The following is a 15,811-nucleotide window of genomic DNA, read 5'->3' as shown; positions in this document are numbered from 1 at the left end:
TGTCCGATTAGACGACCATCGATCAAATGTCAAAACAAGAAGAACAAATATTTTCTTTAAATGGAAGATTATCCTGATGAATAATTTGCAGATTAGGCATCATGCAACAAACAAAACTGTTAAAAAATTCTTTTAAATGAAGCCAATTGATAAGTTTATGACACTAACAAGAAAAAGCGGAAAAGTACCCTTTTTTTAAACCATTGGTATTAAAAACGTAAATACACATGCACTTTGAAATATCATGATAGAGAGTGTTGTTATTATTCAACAATCATGATATGCGACCCATCCCGAAATTTTTCATCTGCAAAACAAAATTAAAGATAAATTTGAAGAAAAAAAATAGGGGTTTGTCTCAGTTACTTCGGATATTTTACTTCCAATTTTACAGCGACAGAATTATGAGACTACGTACCGTTGTTTAAAGTGGAAAAAGCCCTCTATTGACTCTTTTGCAATCGACGCAAATAAAGAAATTGAACTACGCAAGTGGCTCATAGTCTCTTTCTTCAGGCTCATTTACTATATGAAGCGTTATTTGACATATTCATTGTAAAGTGTAGAAAAGAAAGAACAAGAAAAGACAACAACAAAATGAAAGGAAGAAGTTTTTACAAAGCTGTTTAGTCGCCGCTATACCCGAATATAGTCAAATTTATCGATTATCGTTATTTGCTGGATAAAAGCACAATTTTTGGTACAGGGCTTCGTTAGGACTTACTAAACGATATTAGGCTAAGAGCCCCCGGCAACAAAATCGATTAAAGGGTGTGGGGGCGGGAGCGTCTTTTTGGAGCCCCCAAATAATTTTACAACATTGATTTGTTGCTGTACAAATGCCATTTTTGGTACAGGGCTCCCTTAGGACCTTCTGAACTATATTAGGGAAGGAGCCCCGGCAAAAATATCATATAAGGGTGTGGGTGGGGGCGTCGCCTCGTAGCCCCCAAATATTTTATAAGATAATATAACATTGGGTTTTTGTGAAACCCATGGGGCCCCCAATCGCACATATATGAATAATTATGCCGGGGGCTTCTACCCTACCATCATTCAGCACAGGCGCGGATCGGGGGGGGGGGGGGGGGGGTAGTGAGCACTATTTTTAAATTTGTTTTGCTCCCCAAAATTAGAAAATCGCGCCGGCCGAAAATTCGCTCAGTGGGGGGGGGGGGGGGGGGGTGGAGTGTCGAAAATTTAAAAATTTTCACCTCAAGGGGGAGGGGGTTCGGGCTCCCCGGGCCACTCCCTGGATCCACCACTGATTCAGCAGGTCCTAATGAAGCCCTGTACCAAAAAGGATGACTGTACTACAAATCTCAATGTTATAATACCTTATGAATTTTATGTGGTCTACGAGGCGACGCCCCCGCCCACACCCTTAAATGATATTTTTGCCGAGGCTCCTACCCTACTATCGTTCAGTAGGTCCTAAGGAAGCACTATACCAAAAATGGTGCTTTTGATCTGGCAAGTAACGGTAATTTCACTAAGCCACCTGAATATTAAGCTATTTTTTCACAAAATTTCTCGTACATTGATTGCTTGAACAACTATGGTGATTATTATTTGGTCATCAATGCCGATCAACTTATTGTTAAAATGTGACAAACATTTATCTTCATGTGATTTATACCGCCTTGGGAGAGAGAGAGAGAGAGAGAGAGAGGGGGGGAGGGAGAGAGAGAGAGAGAGAGAGAGAAGAGGGGGAGGGGTGATGATGACATTGGTGATGACAATGATGACTCTCCCTGTTGAATTGCACGACAAGGTTTATTTTTTTCTGTAGTTACATGTACTTATTTCGATTTAGTCATACAAAACATTTGAATTTAAAATGCACATTAAAAGGTATAAGTTTACTTGTTTTTGATAAAGGAAATTGCTTTAAGGAGTGGGATATTATTAGTACATGCTTTAATATTATTGTATAAATATCATTATTATACATGTATCATCACCATCACCCTTGGTGCCATCATCATCACTACTACCATCATTTTCACCACCACCATCATCACTACTACCATCATCATCACCACTACTACGATCACTATCATCATTATCACCACCATCATTACTACCATCATTATCATCACTACTACCACCATCATCACTACTATACTATCATCACTACCATCATCATCGTCGTCACTACTACCATCATCATCACCACTACTACCATCATCATCACCACTACTACCATCATCATCACTACTACATCATCACTACACATCACACAGCATTACAACTTTCATTATCACCATCATCACCACCATCATTACTACCATCATTATCATCATCATCACTACTACCACCATTACCACCACCATCATCATTACTATACCATCATCACCACCATCATCATCGTCGTCGTCACTACTACCATCATTATCCCCACTACTACCATCATTATCCCCACTACTACCATCATTATCCCCATCATCATCATCACCACCAACATCGTCACTATTATCATCATCATCTTCATCTATTCACAGTAAAGTTTTCAATGAATTCGGTGTTGTCTGCCAAAGTTAGCTTACAGTTTAAATTTTGATATTAAATATGCAAATCATGTAAGTTCCACTGCAAACCACCCTTAATGCTGTGGTTCATAATTTGAAGCAGTTGATAATTGTCATAGATATTACAAATTCAAAATTATTCAGTCTAGTCCATTTTCAAGGTGGCATATTTTTACAAGTTTTAACTTTCTTATTGTAATTTTAACACAACTATTGTGAGAACATGAAAACAGAATTTAAAATTCTTGATTTCAACAATTACACCGTAAAACTTTCATCCATTTGAAAACGTTACAACTACATGTACATTTATTTCTAAAAGGGCCCTAATTCACCCAGTCAACCTTTCATTCTTAAGTTACAAAAAAATGCATCCCCAAAAATCACATTTACAAGGAGTATGAATAATTCACTTGTTAACTCTATATTTTATATCTCAAACAATATTGTTGACATTTTCGTAGCACATGTACATTGCAAAAAGGACATGTACACGCATACAGTGTAAGCCCATTGACATAACATGATGGAACTGACAAGGAATATCCATTAGTTCACAGCATATGCTCTGAGGAAAAGTAGAAATATTGAAGAAATACATTGGTAAAAATGTAACTGGAATTATGAAATATTCTAAGTTATTCCATAATACACATATATACATGTAATATGTATGTTAATTTCAATTAAACTGTTCTGTAGTTGTGATGTTATGTGGACAACCCTCACATTTGCTTTTATTGACGCAAAAAATACATTACAGGATAAGAGAAATGTAATTGCTTTGGAAATACTTTCTTGGCATCTACTAAATGTCCCTTTACTTGCTGGTTATAGTGAACAATACAAACAATGGTAATTAATCAATCAGCAGTTTTTCTATCTTTAAGTCCTCCAAACTATATTAGCTATAGAAACTACATGTACAAGATTTGATATACCCGAACACATGTTCATTTAGATCATTTGCTGACATTTAACAAAAAAGATCCATTACTTATTTCATCTGGGGACAAAATAGTATCTCATTTGAAAACTTACATTTTAGTTGATACGTATAGAGAATATATGTAACAATCTTACCTCAATCTTACATTATTCTTTACACTACCGTTTTGGAAAATTATGACATATTTTTTTTTGTAATGAACAAAGTATTATGCTGAATCATAAATATGCAATTATTACAGCTTTGATACCAAGGAAGAATCATATGCAACAAACAAACATGTACATATTCACATCATTATGGATACTCATGATTTTTTTTTTTTTAAAGCTATCCTCACACTTTTTCCTTCTGAATATACAATGAGGTATAACATACCTTTTAGATTCAATGGCGATTTAATCAATTCATAGTGAGCATGCTGTAAATATATTCTTACTTGACCAACTATACCTGCATGTATCATAATGCAAATGCATTTTTCTGAAATATTGAAAATAAAAGAGCACTGTTTATGTACTGTTAAGCCAGGATGTGAAAATAATTGCACAGGAAATGACAAGAATGGTTGATGATACTTTTTTTGTTTGGTAACATGCATTACAAAGACATTAATGTATGGAAATTCATAAGTATAACATCCGTGCATGTCAGTTGAAGGAGTGTTCTAAAATTCCCTTTTTAGGAAACTTCCAACTTTAATTTTAAGACTACAACAAATTTAAAGCGTTTTGCTGCTTTTTCTCATCAATTGATGTACCTAGTAACATGCTATTAAAGTAAATAACAATGCGGTTGTAGTGAAGAGAAAAGAATTGCACTAACTCGTACATGGATCCTGACAAGATTCAGATAGTTAGACAGTGAAATTTTATGACTTACATTTTGATTTTCAAATGACAGTGTTTCTCCCTTTTACATTTTAATGTTTGATGAAATTAATAACAAGCGTACTGAACTGAAATATTGCCAATTAAAAAGCATTGTTTATGTGCTACAGTATAAAGCAACATTCCTTTTGAAGGAAAGGATAAATGATCCAATATAATGTCTAACTATCTGATTCTTAGCTTCCTTCACCTTCACCTTCACCTATCCCACAGTCTGGCTGACCCTTGGGGCACCACTGAAGATTTATACTACCAGCTTCCTCCACTCCTCGTGGTTCTTGGCTTTACGAAGTATGATGTTTCAGTCAAGGTCACTCGTTAATGTTGTCTTCCCATCGTTTCCTCTGCCTGCCTTTTCGTCTCCCTCCTTGTACTGTTCCATGTAGAATAGTCTTGGCCAGTCCAAATGATCATGTGACATACCCATACCACTTTACTTTGCATCTTTTCACTGAAGTCAGGAGGTCTTCATACGGCCCTATGGTGTTTCCAATTCTGATTTTCACTACCTCGTTGGTTATGTGATCTCTATACCAGATACTGAGGAGTTTGCGGAAACATTTCATCTCCAGTGCCTGTATCCTTCTTTTAATGTCTGCTGTCATGGTCCATGTTTCACATGCATACAAAAATATGGACATATGGACAAGATCCTATAACCGATTTTGAATGGGTGGTATTCGTTTTCGACTGAAACACTGCACATGTGTGTTACTTCCAGCCTGCATAGAAAAAGAAGAAAATGATAGCGTGAATGGTAAAAATACAACAATCGCGTAAACAAATCAAAATTGATTCTATCAGGGTTTTACAAAAGGTCTCTAATAAAAAAATTAAAATCATATCAATTCTTTAACCTCCATGTAACAAATAAAGTGGGATAGACTTCTTTTTTAAATTCATGTATGCTCCAAAGCCTTTCTTTTAGGAATGAATGAATGCATCTAATTAAGAACACAAACTGATTATTATCGAACATGTCATTATCAAGTCCCTAGATATCATTCTTTATATACTGTACATTTATCTATAGAGAGAATGATTGGAAATTCAATTTTAAATATATATCTAAAGGCTATCCTCCTACATACGTGGAAAAGGTTCTCTCATACTGTAACCACTTTGACATATAATCTATTAAGAGGTAATGACCACATCATCTTGAAAAGCCTTGTGAGGCATTTTTTCTATCTACACATATAAGTTATAAAAAAAAAACATGAATGGTGCCACTTGTTGATTTCCCCTTTCTGTAAAGGAGGTTTAATTGAAAATTGTATAGTTTAATAGAACCATGATCATAGATTTGCAGGATATCCTCCTGAATATGATAAAGTTTATGGGTGAGTGTATATTACATGTAGGTACATAATAATTACAGTACTGTTTCATCAGGGTTAGCATTAAAACAGTTATAAATCAAATCATGAAAACATGAAAATATGAACTTGCAAAGATGCATTACAATTAATCTATAACTATTTAATTATATTGCGAAAGTGTATTGGAAAAAGAGGGAATGTTCACTACACACACTGATGAAACTTGGTTATCAAAGGGGAAGTCTACCTTGATATAATGATGGTTTTGAGAAAAGCAGAAAAACTACAGACAAAAAACTCAATGACCAAAACAACATGTCTGCAACTACCTAAAGAGAAAGGAAAAAAATCAACTACAGGCAATTTCGGAAAGAGTTCCATATATATAACCCCACTAAAATCGATGCACAGCTGTATAGCCTACCCTCACTCTCATCCTAATCCTAACCCAGCATACCCATATTTTTTCCTTCAATTTTAGTGGTGGTTACGTGTACATATGGAACTCTTGTCGTAATTTTGATGGCCTTGCAGGGTTCATCTTCTGAAACTTGCAAACATTACAAAGATGTATTTACAAAGATGTATTATAGAATCAGAACATAATTGCCGGAGTTGATTTGAAAGTTGTTGGAATGGTGTTAAATGCAAATTAGCATCTTGTGAATGGTGTAGACTTTATTTATTGACATTCCTCTTGCAATTTCTTTTTAAGGCTACAAACATTACTGTTATGATAATTGTAGATCTATCACATAAAAGATGACAAGTGACGTTTGAAATTAGATTTGGCTTCCTACATAATTAATCATAAAATGTCTCAAATTTATTTGCTTTGTGTTTCTGCTACGTGTATACATGGTGATGGTCTTTCTCTTGCTCCCTTATTACTCTGCAAGGAAAGACCCAGTATTTAACAGCTCATTGCAAAAACTATATTGTGTCTTGAGTGAAGCCCAAACTGGTTCCTGCTGCTTAGCCTTGGCTGCATTCTCCTTATAGTCTTCTAGCTCAGATCCTCTCTTCCACACTTCATTTCATTATCGCAATTTGTTCTTATATCTTATGGGTTACCGGTACATATCCCTAATCTATGTGAATCATGCATTATGTTGCTGACTGAAGAAAGCAATTTCTAAATTTGCAACTTAAAAGATCTAAGCATACGTCAAAGGGCTGGCTCAAAGAATACATAGAAGCCAGAAAAACAGGAAGGGGTGGGGGGGGGGGATTGGACTCAAATTCATAAGATTTCACAAGAGGACTTTATGAAAGCAGGTCATTTTATACAATAAATAAATATAGTTGTACTTTGAATCATCTTCACATGAAAAGGACTTACAGGTAAGTAAATGTTTTTAAGATATTGTTACATGTACCTGCTACTGCTACCTGGAGCTAACCCTCGTCGCTGAGAAATAGCCTTGAAGTATACTGTTTGGTTGAACGGAAATTCCATTTCAGCTGTATACTACCGCAAATGTCTGACAGTTTGCTCCAAAGAAGACTGTAGTTTGGGTAAGAGCAATAGTTACAATTAAGTATAAGTATACACATGTAAAGTTGCATTTATACAGAACTATTACAGTGACATAATAACAATATTGCAACTTCCTGCGATCAAAAAGGGGAAGAGAGAGGTAGCTAGAGTGATTGAAAGTAAAAAAAAGGGAAAAAAAGAAAAGAGGGATAAAAAGGTAGAAAGAGAGAGAGAGAGAGAGAGAGGATATAATTGAATCAGGAGCTGCCAAGACATATACATTTCTACTCATATGAATCTGCATAATAATATACAATACAAAAACTACATGTAGGTATTGTTAATACATGTTCATGCAGATCTGCTGAAATGGATGATATAAAATCAATGTTTGGTAGTTGTTGCTTAACTTGAAATAAATATTTGAAGAGCTGCATGAATAAGTATATTATTTTCTTTCAAATCAATGATGGTATTGTTTCCAAGAAATAAGAGTGACTTAAATTGAAAGTTTGTTTTAAAATGTAGAAGCCACAGTATTCTTGTGCACTGATGCATGCAACATGCTATCTTTAACATTTGAAATGTGATACGTCTAGCAAAAACAATCCTAACTTAAGTTTGTGGGGTAGTATTGTTCCTTGTACACAAATGGTATTTAGATAATACTAACACAGCACTGCCAACAAAATGAATGGATGAGTACCGTTTAAAACTTTAAAATGTATCCAATAAAAATATTGTTGCATATTCTTTTTAGACAGTAGACACCCTGTAGAAAAACAAAAATCCTAAGATTTTACTGCAAGCTATAATTATTATTTCATTTGGCATTGCAACAATGGAAACAATAAATTACTGCTAAAATGTATGGACAGTCAGATTTTATGCAAATTTAGTCTCAAAGTTACTATTCAGTGCGTATAATAAAAAAATGTACCAGTTCCAACTTTGGTAACTTAATTATAAAGTTGATGTGCACTGTAAAACTTACAGGTTGCAATCCACAGCAGTCATTAATTTTGCACACAGGGGGGGGGGGGGAACAAATTTCCACACCCAACCCTCTTTTAAAGACTAAAACCATAGACCGCTAAAACCAAGGAACGGCTCTACGTAATATGTACACTGTATACAATATATACCAAACTGAATGGAAATCATACCAGAGTTGAAGAATAAATGAAAAATAGATGTGCATAAGAATAACTTTGACATAGACACACACAAACAAAAATCCAATAAATTTAAAAGGAAGACTGGCCAACTTTTAATGCTACATGTAGTATATACATGTAGGAGATTGCATATACTGTAGGGATAAGGGGTAATCTTTTGGAAATTGGATCAAAATAGAAAAAAAAAATCATTTAAAGGAGAAAACATTATGCAATTAATATCTTTGTACAGGAAATAAATAAAATATATCAATAAAAAACAACTACAAACAAACAAAAATAAAGGATAATCAGCTGATTATTGTTGGAGAAAAACATTATCTTTTTAATATGCAAATTATACTTTAGTTTCATTTATTTCTATACAAATTCAGACAAATTGCAAAATATTATGGTAATGAAAGATAACTGACCATGGTTAGTTAAATCTTAGGTAATCAATAGTATTCAATGGTTTTGGATCCTCAGAGAAACATGTATTTTAACTCAAATTATATTAATTAATTTAGCTTTACCTAATCTATAGAACATAATGGAAATTGAATAGAAAAGCTGTATTTTCCACTCAATAATATGACTCTTCTGAAAATATGTGCACATGTACATGTAATGTACATGTAGGGTCTTACTATATTAAAGATTTGTAATAAATAGTTTTTAAAATGGCATAAGAATACGAAGAGGGAGAAAGTGCAACATGGATGCTTCACATTATACACTGTCGCTCATATAGTTGGAATATTTTTGTTTTACCCCACTTTATGGAATTATTTTTAAAATAATTTAAAAATAATAGATCTAGATAATAGTATCCATTCTCCGATTTTATTGAATAATAATTTGACAATGTGTGTTTTGCGTGACTGCTAAAGCATGTGTATGCTACTATGCTTATCAAATAGGGGACCTACGCCCTTAAGTCATAAATGACAGTAACGAGGATTAATGCCCCACAAAAGGGCACTAATATAGCACATCGACACGGTTTTGATCCTGGGGCCTCACAGTTACGAGGCCATTGCTTTGTCACTGAACCATGACTGTACGAAGCGGGGGCTAGGATAGGGGGCAGTTTCCATAAACAAAATAAAAAACAGAAAATGAAATTTATTGCATTTTACCCCGGTCCCCAACATAAACAAATCCTCTGAATGGCCATGCATTATGGCTCAAAAGCTGTTCAGTTTTCTATTAGAGGGATATCAGATGGATATTTAAAAAGGGGTGATGATGTTAATGCAGAGGTGATAGAGAAGGGCAGATTAGAAAATAATTCTGAATTCTGAACCTTACAATTTTCCTTCTACATACCAAAGTAATTTACATTTCATTTATTTACTGACAAATAATTGCAGTCACTTTTGCAATCAATAATAGTCACTCTTTCCAGTTTATTATTCTCATACATGTATGATCTCCTTTTCTCTCTCTTTAAATATCTCTCTCTCTCTCTCTCTCTCTTTCTCTTTCTCTCTTTGCAGCTGCAAGTTCCAGGTACTGTTTTGTTTTAAGTTTGTGCAATGTTAAGCACCTAACAGGAATAAAGGTACATGGGTGTCATTGGAAATAGGGTATTAAGGAGGGTACTTTTGACAGACTTTGTTTCAAATTGGCATCCCAAATATCTAGCTACAGATACGGGGTAATAAAGTGGACATGTACATGTATGTAAAAGTAGCTGCACAAATCTAGAGTCTGCTTATCGTGCATTTTATAGAATGAAACGGGATAGTAACTTTGGAGCAAAATACTATAGAACATAAATCGGTTATACAAATATTAACACTTGGGATGAAGAACAGGAAATCTGAAAATTAATGAATCGTCATTGATGAGAAAAATAAAAAATCACATCATTTTATTCATTAGGTCATTTCATTGTGATGACGAGTAGGTGATTAGAATTTCAAAATGTACCCAGGAGAAATCTGCCCAGATAGAAAGCTTGTGACATATATTTACATTCAATATCATGCAGCACTTTACAGTTTTCTATTCTTCTGTTTTATTATTTGTTTAAATTTCTCCTTTTATTGAGATAACCCTATGTTAGTCTTTTTTTCCTTCTGTTTTCCTCTTTCTCTCATTTTCTATGTTATTCCTTTTTTATTGTCTACATCTTTTTTCTTCTTTTTTCTGTCCTCGCTTCATGTTCTCTTATTTTATCCTTCTTTTATCTTTTACTTTAATATCTTCTATTCATATACTGTTTTTTATATTCTTCTTTCACTTTCCCCTATTTCTGTCTACATAGGATATGACTTTTCACTCAGTTTTTGTCTTCTTTCATTGGTTCTTCTCTCTTTCCCTGTGTGTGCCTTTATTTTTCTCATTTGTATCTAAACAGTTATCTTTGTTCTTCTTCCTTCACTCATTTTCTCTTTCACACCTTTTTCGCATGTATTCTTTATCTTAAATGTTATCATCCTCCATGTTTACAATCAACTATGTTTATCTTTATTTTCTCATTCATATCACCTCATGACTGCGAATGGTGGTCATGTTTTACATAAAAATGTAAGAAAACAAAAATGACATAAACTCACTAATGCACAGAGAAGTTGCCCACTAATACCTTCCATTTTTTTTATAAAGAAGAAGCATCCAAAGAACAGGAAATCATTAATAATTGGGGATGTGTCAATTTTGGTGGTGGCCTACCTCTTTGTTGAAGCGTACTTAAAAACACCAGAAAAATCTCACAAATAAAAAAAATAAATCCTTTTCACGATTTAGAATCTTATTTCCATACAATTCCATAACTTGGATCTCTGTCACCTTGATCAAGTGAAATTTTGAGGCTTTTTTTTGGGGGGGGGGGGGGCTGGTGATTTATTTCCCTTGTCAAAACTCACACACAAGTTTGAGAATACTCACAGCAGTTGTACTCCACCATAGCTTTACAAAATGTACCTGTTGAAGAGGCTTCAATATGTCTTGTGTTCTAGTATTAATAGCAGGGATTGACCATTCATAGATATATAAATGTACATGAGGAAAAAATTATTCAAAATTTCCCTTCAACTCTGAAACACAAAATATGTACGTGTAGCATAAATTACAATACATGTATGGGTTGAAGAGTCCCTGAATTGAGTTTTTTTTTAAATACAATGTAAGAGAAACAGAATGGCAAAAGTTTGAAATAAATCAGACCAATACTAAGAGTTATGAATGTTTGAAGTATGAGATCACTAAATAAATGTGAATCTCAAATTGGCAATTTGGTACATTCATGTAGACATTGATAACTCTTCTGTTTGTTGTCTACTTCACCTCTGAAACATACATGTAGCATAAATTACATTACATGTGTGAGTTGAAGAGTCCCTGAATTGGGTTTTAAAAAAATACACTGTAAGAAAAAGAGAATGGCAAAAGTTTGAAATACATGATGTAGACATGTATGGATAACTCTCCTGTTTGTTGTATACAAAACATAATCTTAAGTGCCTTCTTCCTTGTGGAAATTATCAGTTTATTTACAGGTCCTCTTAAGATATAAAGAACCTTCTGAGTCATACATGTACATGTTTTTTTTCTTTTTCATTTACATTTTAGTCATTCTGTGTGTTGGAACAAATGGAAAAGTTGTCCGCCACTACATCCTATAGACGTTACTGATTCAGCCAATTTGAAGAGCCCATACCTACATGTTTTAATGATTACAAATTTACAACTTCAAAAATGTGTACATGTAACTTTGTCACTTTTAGTCTGATTTAAATTTAAATCAAATTGTCCCCATTGTGCTTCTTATATTTGTTCAGCCTTCCACTGGTAGTTTGCTAATACTAGAGAATAAGGTGGATTTCCCTTTAACATTAGGTATATTAAATCTTCTGTGAGAAGAGAGATTATGGTGTCTGTTTTTCACTATTGCAGCAGTGCAGTGGCAGATCCAGATTGGGGGGGGGGGGGCCGCGGGACCCCCTCACTTGGCCCCATAAACAGGTAAATTTAACCTTTTTTTAGATTTAAAAAAGACGCCCCCCTGGAGAAAGGGGGGAGCAAAGGGGGGCCGGGGGTGGTGGGTGTTAACTCGGTGCTCAACATTTTTTCACGAATTGGGCCCCCTTTCAGCCGGCCCCCTCCCTTTCTGCAGACTGGATCCGTCCCTGCAGCAGTGAATTCCACTACAGTCACATAAAGGTCCCAATAGTGTCAACAATTAATTTGGATAAACTTGCATAAATTTGCATAAACTTCCATAAATGTGAGTGCAACCAAGATGATCAATTACAGAACAGGGACAACCAACAGCTTGTTCGCTAGACTGGTTAGAATAGCCTTAGGGCTAGGTGATAACATGAAATATGATATGGATGTCACTAAGCCTTAATTGGCACCCATATCGAGAGTGACACACCAAATTGCTATCCCTCCAGTATCAAATATTTACATTTTTTGTTAAATGTTTGTATTATTTTAAAGTGATTTGTATGAGAAGAAAGAAGAGTTTATATTACTAGTCCTACAGTATAGTAATACTAATCATACTAGTATTAACAGCTACCACCAGTGGGTAAGGTTATTTTAGTGTGGGTACTTCTAGTGGTTATTATGAACAAATTTGAATTTTTGTTTTATATCAATTATCAGTCTTGATAGGGGTACGGGTATCAATTAAGTGGCTCGGTAACATTGCCTCAGATTCTGAAGAAAAAAACTCCTGGATTTAGCTCATGCTGCAATCATGATTACAAACATTTAGGTCAGTCAGGAATCCCATGACTTTACAAGCCGATTGCCTAGCTGTCTGATTATCAAGATATTTATGATTGGAAATCAAAATTTATTTTTTGTTTACCTAACAGTTTTTTATTACATTCATGTACACTACAGTCTTTTGGGGAAAATGAGTATGGTAAAAATGGTAACTCAAACTAACAGATTTTTACTTCTTTGAGGCATTTCTATCATGATCATTTTGAAGCGCAATTTTGTTTAGGGCTTCAATATTACACCATATCACAGGCACTGATAACACGTAGGGCCATACAGCTCAGATTGAATATTATTAAATGATGGGTATAGGCCAAGTGATATCAATGTTATTAGATCTACAACCTGCGTCTAGCAGCTACCATGAGCTGAGGATGCATGATGACACCGACAGTAGCCTATACGTGTGAAAAGTTGATGCACATGGGTCATATGGCAAGATTATTAAGAAATCTGATTTGAACGTCATATGCTACCTTACGTAAAGTCCACGCCTAAAATGCAATCATTAGAGTCACAGTTTTTGATATTTTATATCGTATTCCACCCAGGCCTGCAGGGCAAAACCACTCCAGCAAGGCTAGAGTCAATGCTTAGGCGTATTGTCCTCTAGCGCTGTTACATGTACGTGCTGAGAGGCAGCAATAGCACACGATGAACACATTGCACACAATTGCACACTAATGCACACAATGTATACAAAGTGGTTGATTAGCAAGTTTGACAGTAGACTCACGATTTGAATTTTTGAATTTTTCTTTCTAGTCTAGATCTATATGACTATAGACTAGATTCTAGATCTCTAAGTATAACTATAACATAGACCTAAGTTGAAAAAATTGTATGCTATTTAGGTGTCATCAACTCCCGGCCCCCCCCCCCCCCCCCCCCCACTCCGAGAACGGATGGACCCCATGCGTGTTACCAAAATGTCCTTTTCGTAACAAAAGAAAAAGGTCGACCCGTATTGACTTTACACACCGGACTTTTGCTGAAAAAGGCTTGTATAACAAAAGAAAAAGGTCGACCCGTATTGACTTTACCGGCCCCCCCCCCCCCACGCAGGGGTCGGAATGACCGCATGCGTGTTACCAAAATGTCCGGTAAAGGGGTACTTTTCGTGCGACAAAGTCCGGCCCGAGAATTGTAAAAAAAGGGGTGTATTTGACTTTTCACCCGGAGATTTCTTTAAAAAGGGGGTGTTTTTCTTTTTTTCTCTCATCTCTTTTGACTCCTGAGAAATTATTCTGAATTTAGGGGGGTGCATTGAGCATTTTTCCTGATTTAGGGGGGTCTCCAAGGCAGGAAAAGCCTGTGAAAAGCCCGCGAAAGGGGGGTTCGAAAATGTTGGCAGTCCTCAGATAGGGGGTGCTTTCAAAAAGAGGGAACGAGCATATGCGTACCCTAAATAACACTGAGTGGGGGGGGGGGGGGCAGGGACTTTACACACCGGACTTTTGCTGCAAAGGGGGGGGGGAACACGCATATGCATACCCTAAATAACACTGAGTGGGGGGGGGGGCGGGCATCAACTATCACTAAAGTACCGATTTTGAGTGAAATCAGTTGAGTTTTGTACAGTGTAGTTTGAAATGCTGAAAATCAATATGAACAGTTTTTAATACACAGCTGCACAGCCAGGATAGTAATGCAGCTATGTGTGGGCAAAACCAGGGACATGGCTCGTGATGTCCACCAGTCTAGGTATCCTGCCGGGCGGGAGCGGCGGGCCCGGCGCACCTGGTAGGGCTATTATTTCCATTTGAATGTGCAAGTTAGATTTATTTAAAAAAAGAATAAAATACGGTGTTACTGTAGAACCTACCTTAATCAGACGGATGGGCACATAATAGAGACCTATCTTGATGTCAGGATACTAATGTGGTCTAGTTGTTTCAGTCGGGCAACCGTGTTCGTGAAAGAGAAGAAAGACAGCTGCACGATGCGATGGAGAGTTAGCTCGAGAGCGGGCTGCCGTCGCGTCCGGGGCATGCATCGCAGGCGGGTCAGATCCGAGCTTCCAGCGTGGCCGTGGATGCGCCAGATTCAGAGCGAGTGCTAGTTTCTCGAAACTGCCATAAGTCTAAGCTCGTGGAGATTTGGTAGAAACACGTGTTAGATCTCTATCACACGTTTCAATACGATGTCTAAAAAGTTAGACTTAATGACGGTTTCGTGAAACCTCCCCAGGTGTTCGGTGTCGGGGATCTGGGCAGCGTTTCATGAAACCGTCATAAGTACAAGTCCAACGACATCCCATTGAAATGTGTGTATTAAGTTTAACACACGTTTCAATGGGATGTCGGTGAACTTGTAGTTATGACGGTCTCATGAAACGCTGCCCAGATCCAGTGGATGCCTGGTACTGGGAGGCGCACGCCCCCCTTTTTTTTCTCCCGAAAAAAATGTGTTCGCATACATATTCTGTTTAAGCATTTGGATAGGCCTCAGAATCTGCCAAAAGGCTAAGATTATCCGGGGACCGCATCCAGTTGAAGGCTTCATTCTCGCAATTTCGTTTATTTCAAGCTTCCTCCCCCCCCCCCCCCCCCCTCCCCTGTAAAGTCTTTGATCTGCCCCTGGATGTATGGCCGGGTAACCTGGCGCTACAGTCGTTTGTAGAAAAAAATGTTGCTGGGCGCTGTCGCCTGGTTAATGAGTCTAACCACAAAAAGTAGGTCTTAAAATAGCGTTAATGACTACTGGACGCAAATCAAACACATGTTGGATGTGATA

The 15,811-nt window shown here is 36.3% G+C and overlaps 1 long non-coding RNA gene across 1 annotated transcript; it reads right to left on the bottom strand.

Moving 5' to 3' along the window:
* Positions 1-4,377: 4,377 nt before the first annotated feature.
* On the bottom strand, positions 4,378-15,368 carry LOC115923044. Its single transcript, XR_004063738.1, has 3 exons — positions 14,901-15,368; positions 7,072-7,199; positions 4,378-5,092 (listed from the first exon to the last, which is right to left on the bottom strand). It is a non-coding gene; the product is annotated as an uncharacterized LOC115923044 (long non-coding RNA).
* Between the last annotated feature and the right edge of the window lie 443 nt (positions 15,369-15,811).

Source organism: Strongylocentrotus purpuratus, unplaced genomic scaffold, assembly GCF_000002235.5.
Source record: "Strongylocentrotus purpuratus isolate Spur 01 unplaced genomic scaffold, Spur_5.0 spur5_scaffold_13, whole genome shotgun sequence".
NCBI lineage: Eukaryota > Metazoa > Echinodermata > Echinoidea > Camarodonta > Strongylocentrotidae > Strongylocentrotus > Strongylocentrotus purpuratus.
Note: the sequence above shows the minus strand (reverse complement) of the source record. Positions and strands in the feature narration are given on the sequence as shown.